Genomic DNA, 8,080 nt, shown 5'->3' with positions numbered 1-8,080 from the left:
GAATGAATGAGTGAATGAATGGGTTACGGTTAATGATTTGATTTGGTTGATGTTGAAACATTCTTTAATTATCAAAATTTATGCCATGAGGGATTTTTGTCCGAAGTTTATGTATCTAAAAGGACTCACATTTCAGAATCGTGGTGTGTGATCGATTTGTGATTGATTCAATGGCAGAGATTTGAATGTCATTGACAGAGTGATCCGGTTGATTAAAGTGTATCGTGTAAGGTAGAGATTTGCCCTGACTGGTGTGGAAGTTATTGATTTCTGACCGGGTGTTATTAAATCGTGTGTGGAGTGTATTCTCAGTTTTTCCAACATATTGTTTGGTGCACTTTTGGCAAGTGATTAGGTATATGACCCATGTAGATTTGCAGTTCATATCTGAGGTGATGGGGAATTTTTGTCCAGTGCTAGAACTACATAATTTGTTTCCTTCTAGTAAATGCTTGTGAATAATACATTTGTTTGCTGTGCATTCATAGAAGCCAGGGATCCTAGTTTCTTTGTTGTGGGGCTGTGGGTGCTTTGCTTTTACCAAAAGGTCCCTGAGTGTCCGACCACGTCGAAATGACGTTAGTGGAGGTTGAGGAAATGTGGTGCCGAGTGTTTCTGATTGATGGAGGAGAGGAAGGGCCTTATTCAGAATACTTGGCAATTGGGATGAGGTAGCAGAGTAGGTGGTTACCAGTGGGACACGGTTAGTTGCAGGTTTGGGTTTGTAAGTCAGAAGGTCTGCTCTCGGTATGCGTTTTGCTCGGTTTATTGCTTCTTTCACAGAGTGAGGGTCATAGTTTCTTGCAATGAAGTGTGTTTCTAATTGGCAGAGAGAAGTTTCTTCTGCCATTGTTGTTGAGCAAATGCGTCTTACTCTGAGTGCTTGACTGTATGGTATGCTTGCAATTGTATGTTTAGGATGAGATGAAGAAGGGAGAAGGTAAGAGTGAGTGTCTGTTGGTTTGGTGTATGGTTCTGTTTCGAGTCTGTTATTTTGAAGCATGAGTGATGTGTCTAGAAAGTGAACTTCGGACTGTGGGCTGTCGAATGTAAACTTGACCCATTCATTAACCGTAACCGCTATTTGTGTTGAAACAAATATAATATATTAATTAATTTATATATATATATATATATATATATATTATATATATAAAGGTTGAATGAATGAATGGGTTACGGTTAATGATTTGATTGGGTTGATGTAGGAACATTCTTTAATCATCAAAATTTATGCCGAGGGATTTTTGTCCGAAGTTTATGTATCCAAAAGGACTCACGTTTCAGAATCGTGGTGTGTGATCGATTTGTGATTGATTCAATAGCAGAGATATACATAAACTAGCATATAAACACACAAGCATTTATTCATATGCCATTTATATTCATATAATATATTAATTTATTTATTTTTATATGTATATATATATGTATATATATAATTATATATATATATATATATATATATATATATATATATATTGTTGCGGATATGAGGATTGTATTTTTTTGATTGTGTGTATTGTATTGGAAATTGCTGTGTAACATTGTTGGATTATGGCCCCTCCTGCCTCCAGAGTTGTGTAAAGGTAAAAAGGGCGTCCCGGTAGTTAATTCCATGAAACACCACATTGAAGGACACGATAAAACCCTTGTTCAGTAGCTTATATCTTTATTATGTGTTTTAGAGTAAGGCCTTGTTTTCCAGTAACCTGACACTCCATTGCACCAAGTAAAAGAGATAGATTCCCTTCATTCCCATTCCCAAAAACCTCCATTTCCCCGTTCGCAATGGCCAAGCCTCAAATTGGCAATTACATCCCCTCCAATTGCCGCCATTGACCACGAGGCAGGGTTGGGGAAGAAAGGCAGGTCCCCACCTCGTCATAGAGGGGAGGAGTGAGTCAGCCCCACTCAACCAACCACGAACAAGGGGTTGGACTTGGAGAGGGTGTGGCGAGAAACATCAAGGAGGTTCGCGAAGGTTGAGGGGCGGGGCCTATATAACCCGCCGCGGGACGTTCCCCAAAGAGAGTGGAAAAAAAGGTGCACGTCCAGGGCTGAGCTGAGCTGCGTGGTGAGGTGCAAAGCAAAGAGCTGGGTCGTCAGAGGAGAAGAGAGTTGCAAAAAGGTCCAAAGCAGATGAGCTTTGAGAAAGAGGAGACAGGAGATGAGCTATGACAAGAGCGGAGTTGTGAGGTCCAAAAGCTGGGTTGGTCGTCAGTGGTTGCGTTGAGTGGTTGCGTTGGGTGCGTTGAGTTGTCGGTGGTGAAGAGTGGTTGGACCAGGAAAGAGAGAGAGGAGAGAACCCGTCACGCCAGACCCCCCACCAGCGCGTCGGCTCCACCAAGCAGCTCCGACCCGTGATCCCGCGCACACGACAGGATAGGTGGCATCAGCGGCCGTCGAGGTCCAGCCCGATGTCATCAAGCTCCGGCCAGCTCCGTGCCGTCCTCCCCCTCCAGCCGCACACCTCCTTCCAGCCATTCCTGCCTACAACTACAAGTTCCCCATTCGTGTACGTGAGTTTGTTCTGTTCGTTCTGTCCTGGGTAGTCAATTAAGTCTGTATAAGCTAGTAATTTGCACTGTGTCACCTGCTTTTTCATGTCCCCTGTAAATAACCGTGACTGCTCTTTTTGCTTGTGTGTGTGTAAATAATAAACCCCGTTACTCTTCTGTACGTCTTCTTCTTCTTCCTCTTTGCATTCGGTCGCTTTAGAGTTTTCCCACATTGAATAGCTGTGGCGCGATCGGGCCAACGTTTGGGTGAATTGGGGGAAACTGTTAGGTCGCGGGGCCTCCGCTCGGCAAACATAACATCCTTAACCGCGAACCGTAACAATTGGTGTCAGGAGTGTCGGATTCGGACCTGGGACTAAATTCATTTAGCCCAAATTTTGGACACAATTGTACAATTGGTGTAACAATTGGTGTCGGGAGTGAGATTCGAGGCCCGAACCAAATTTTTAAAAACATCTAGGAAAAAATTTGGTCAAAATTTGGAGCTGCTGGAAATTTGTGTTGTTTTAAAGCAAAACCCGAATTTTGAAATCGCGCCATGGCTGGTCAAGGCGACGGGATGTCGGTGGGAGAGATAAACGGGGTAGAATCGACCCAGGACCCCGGGGAGGATTTGGGAGTAATGGCGGAGCGCAATACGCATTGGGTTTCGGAGGCTTCAGGCACATGAGATGGCGGCTCCTCCTCGCACGAGGTTGCAGCAGCACCAAATTGCGCCGCGCACGTGACCGCAGCGGCCGCGTCCGCGGCGCCGATGAACTGGGTGCATTTTCTGGCACAAATGAGGGCCTCTATGGAAGAGTCAATGTATAATTGGAAGAGGGACGCCATGTCAGACGAATCCGGGTGTGATCTGGAAAAATTGAGGGAGGAATCCAGGTGTGAAGTGGAAAAACGGATAGCAGAGGCAAAAAGGGATAATTAAAAAATGATGGAGGACATGAGGCGCGGGTCGGGCGGGGTCCCAAGGGTGCACGACGAGGTAACGCGGGTCGAGAAGCGCTGGTTGAGCGAAGCGGAGGAAAGCGCGGGTACAATGACGGGGGTAGAAATCGCGACACGGGGTTTGGAAAAGCCGGCGACCGATGAGGTAGAGGGAATTTTATTAAAGCCAACGGTCGTCGAGGGGAACAAAGACAAAGCAGTAGTGGGTACAATTAAAATTGAAGAGATGACGGAGGTAGCCCGGGAATTGCAGGGAGAAATGGAAAATGTGCAAAGTCCCTGCTCACATCACGATGCTGTGCTTAACCCGAATGGAAGTTTGCAGGTGCGCGTGGAGAAAAGAATCCCCCAGGTGAGTCGTGCTGTGTATTGTGCGGGGAGATTTTGTAAAAGGATGTTTAGCGACAAAAGAATTGTCGCGCGATTGGGATCGATATGGCACCCGGGCGTTGGTAAAGGGTCCCGTGTGAGTGGAAATGGCACGCGTGTGAGGAAAAAGTGTGCGTCGGCGAGTGGGTGTGTTATAAAGTGTGGGAGTGAAACCGAGTGCGAGCGAGAATGCACGTCGGGGTGTACGGAGTGTGACACGGGGAGTGAGTTGGTGGTGGAGCGGGTGCGAGAATGCACGCTTGGAATGGTTGAGGGTGTGCGAGGAAGCACACCTGAGTTGGTCATGGCGCGGGTGTGGGATAGCCCATGTGAGCGCGTTAGTGATAGTGGGTGGATGCAAGGGTGCACGCCCATGGTGGTGAGTGGTACGGAGTACGTACCAAGGGAGAGTGCGCAAGACGGTGCGCGAGGTGTGTTCAGGGAGTGTGCGAACGGCGAGTGTGCGAACAGCGAGTGTGCGCGAGAGGTGTGGTGTGTAACAGGGAGTGCGTTGGTGGAATGTACGGACGGCGTTGATGCACCGACCTCGGTGAGGGTGAAAGGGGTAGCATATGCGTGTGAGCATGCAGGTGAAGCATCGACGGTAACCGGGTTAGCGTTTAGGGCGACGGATAGCCGATGCGAGCACTCGGGGCGCGGTGTGCTTTGTTGGACGCAGGGCCCGGCGCGGATCGAAGCTGCGTCATTTCTCTTCGAAGCGTCGTTGCCGATTCAGGCTTGGCCCCGCCCTGCACGGTCGAGTCCGGGCCTTGGCAGGCGAGGCGACCGGTCCGGTTCAAGGGCGAGTGGGAGGAAGTGGAACGGTGCCCCCTGGTGGGGACGGGGTTCCGACCGGGGGAGATTGAGCCATCGGGCCCGGGACCGCAAGGTGCCGCGCCGAGATGGTGCGTGGAATCTCGGCCCGACCAAACCACCTCCCTTGAACCGAAGCCGGACGGATTCAACCTGCAGGTGACCAAACCACCCGAATTCATTGCTCGGCTTTACGAAGCCGAGTTTAATGATGTCATGACGCACCGAGGCTAGGATATAGCGGACTGTGATGATGATGATGATAGCGATAGTGATTTGATACGAAATTTAGAATAGTGGGTAGATTGGCAGTAATTGGAAAATTTTTGATTTGTGGAAATTGGACGAGCAAAATTTATAGTAAGAGATGCCCCATGTGATGGGATGGCCAATCCACCATCCCTCACACCAGGGGGCAAAGGAGCACTAGAGTTATGGGGTTTATGGCAGTGAAAACTAGCCCGGGTGGGTTTGGATAATGTGTAGGGCCCTAGAGATTGACATTAGGTAACGTTAAGGTTAGGTAGTGACAAGGATACCTGTAGTGGGGACGTAGGTAGATTAGTGTGGATGATAATGACGTGGGAGCGCAATAGTTTAAAGGGGCGACGGGGAAGCGCAAGTTTCAGAGGGGAGTAGTTAGATGAGATGATGCCGTGTGAGTGTTGGAGGTGTATTCAAGTGTATTGAGCAGGGTATGAGTAAATGAGTGTGAGGAACAGGTGTGATTGCACAGGTGTGCAACTGAACAGGTGTATGGAGCAGTGTTTGAGTGAGTAATGGTGATGTGTGTTGTGTTGACCAACTGGTCCAGGAAGAGGAGGAGGGTGCAGGTGGCACCAGGTGTGAGTGCACAGGTGTGCAACAACAGGTATGAGGAACAGGTGTATGGAATAAATGGTAGTGTGGAGTATATGGAGTATGGGAATGGATGGTCGTGGAGTGAGTATGGTGGAAACTATGGAGTGGAGTGGATGGTGCGAAGGTGTGAATGGGGGAAGGATGGACCCCCATCACGAATACCCAGGGCGGGTAGTGTAAGTGTTAGGTAGAGGGTATAGGTAAATTGTGGTTGGATATTGGCATCTGTGGTGCGGGTAGTTGCACAGGAGTGTTGTGATAGGTGCATTAGTGTTGTGGAAATGGCTGGGCGTGTAGCCTGTTAGTGTGTGTAGTTGGTTTGGGCACTCCACCACTGGGAGGATGTCGGCCAGGTGAGGCCGCAGGTGGGCTCTGGGAGCCGGTAGTTGTTGTGGATGGGGCCCGAGGATCTGGAGGACGGACCCTGGTAGCCTAGTGCCAGAGGGCACCGAGTGGGGTGACAGAGCCAGGAGGGGCCTTCCCCAGTTAGATAGGTTAGGTAAGGAGCAGGTAAGCTCGGGTGGCAACTACAGTGGTGGAGGTGTGCAGGTGGGTAGACCTGCTGGGAGAGCTACACGCCCCAGCCCAGAAATTGTGCAAGGGCACCGGGAGATTAATCGGGGGAGTGAGACCCCAAATTGAGAAGCACCACAGTTTGGTCAATGGGAATTGGTTTTTAGAACCCATAGTGTAAGATGGCCAATGGATTGGCAGGGAAAGACCCCGGGTAATATAAAGTGTGTTAATGTCATTTAGAGGATAGTTAGGATTGAAGTCTCCTCGCACCATCTACATGCACTCACCTGAGATGACGTACCTCCACACCATGCCATGTGTTTAATTATTTTTGATGCAGATGTTTGGAATGTGAGACGCATCATGACGTGGGTGTGACATTGTGCTTGATGTTCCATCTCTTCCTCCTTATGAGGATTGATGACGAATTGGGTGATGGCAAATTTTGGTTAGAGGGATTGTGGAGACGAATTTGGTATAAGGGAAATATGGGAAGACGTGACGATAGCGACGGATTGGTAAATGTGTAGATTTTTTGTAAATATGGGGTAAGGGCAAGGGTAGTGTAGGTGACAAGGGGGGTGACGTACGGTAGGGACGAGCTTTCTCACTTCGCTCTCCGTACGCATTTCGCCTTGCATTGCCTTGTTGATGTGTACCCTTGTGACCTTACCCCTAGCTCATCTGTCTTTCCCCCTTTTGTCTCCCACATGACCTGTGCGCCATTGGGCACCGAGGGGAGCGTGCGTGAGTCCGCCATTGTGCGCCCGGAACTCCCAGAACCAGCTGTCTGCATCAATGCACCACATTATGGACCACATGTCTGTGGCCGAGCACCACTGATGGACCCCATGGGTTGGGGCATGGCCCCTCTGCTGGAACCAGCCATGAGGGCCCAAAATGTTGCTGGCGGACCTTGGCCACAGGGCACCGATGCCCCACAGGTGAACCACACTAGTCGGCCCTGTGGGCCATAAATAAAATAAATAAAATGGACACGTTTGGGCAAGTTTTATTGCAAATAGGCCGCCAGTAAGAAAATGAAAGGAAGACAACATCTGGAAGAAAAAATAATAGCCAGCAGAGGGAGCCGAAGAGCAAGAGACCACCTGCAGGGTTAGGGGTTGTTGTTTTATTTTTATTATTGAACATTGATGAACAATGATGACTGTGCACCGATTGGTGCTTGAGGGTGTATTGGTGTGTTTTTGGGTGCTTTCATGGTGCGTCGATGCAGAGCAGACTGTCTCCCCCCCAGAAAGAACAATCACAGGTCCTGGGTTGAGTTTTGTAAATAAAATAGCGTCACTGTAAATAATGCTCCCCACCGTCAGTGTATAGTTTGAAGACCATTCCGCAATTCGGTTAACTGTGGGCGTGAGTCTGTTAGGCAGGGTGCAATGGAGCAGCGGGACACATTTATCTATGTTTTAAAACTGTCGCACTCAGGGTCAGATTAAAAGTAGAGGGAACTACACCTACGTGTCACACTAAATTAAAGTTATAGGCCCGGGACGTGCCTAAGAGGAGGAGGGTGCAGTGTTGCGGATATGAGGATTGTATTTTTTTGATTGTGTGTATTGTATTGGAAATTGCTGTGTAACATTGTTGGATTATGGCCCCTCCTGCCTCCAGAGTTGTGTAAAGGTAAAAAGGGCGTCCCGGTAGTTAATTCCATGAAACACCACATTGAAGGACACGATAAAACCCTTGTTCAGTAGCTTATATCTTTATTATGTGATTTAGAGTAAGGCCTTGTTTTCCAGTAACCTGACACTCCATTGCACCAAGTAAAAGAGATAGATTCCCTTCAATCCCATTCCCAAAAACCTCCATTTCCCCATTCGTAATGGCCAAGCCTCAAATTGGCAATTACATCCCCTCCAATTGCCGCATTGACCACGAGGCAGGGTTGGGGAAGAAAGGCGGGTCCCCACCTCGTCATAGAGGGGAGGAGTGAGTCAGCCCCACTCAACCAACCACGAACAAGGGGTTGGACTTGGAGATGGTGTGGCGAGAAACATCAAGGAGGTTCGCGAAGGTTGAGGGGCGGG

The sequence above is a fragment of the Myxine glutinosa genome, chromosome 5 (genome assembly GCF_964187855.1).
Source record: "Myxine glutinosa chromosome 5, kmMyxGlut1.1, whole genome shotgun sequence".
Taxonomy (NCBI): domain Eukaryota; kingdom Metazoa; phylum Chordata; class Myxini; order Myxiniformes; family Myxinidae; genus Myxine; species Myxine glutinosa.
The sequence above is the reverse complement of the archived record's forward strand: the minus strand, read 5'-3'. Positions refer to the sequence as shown.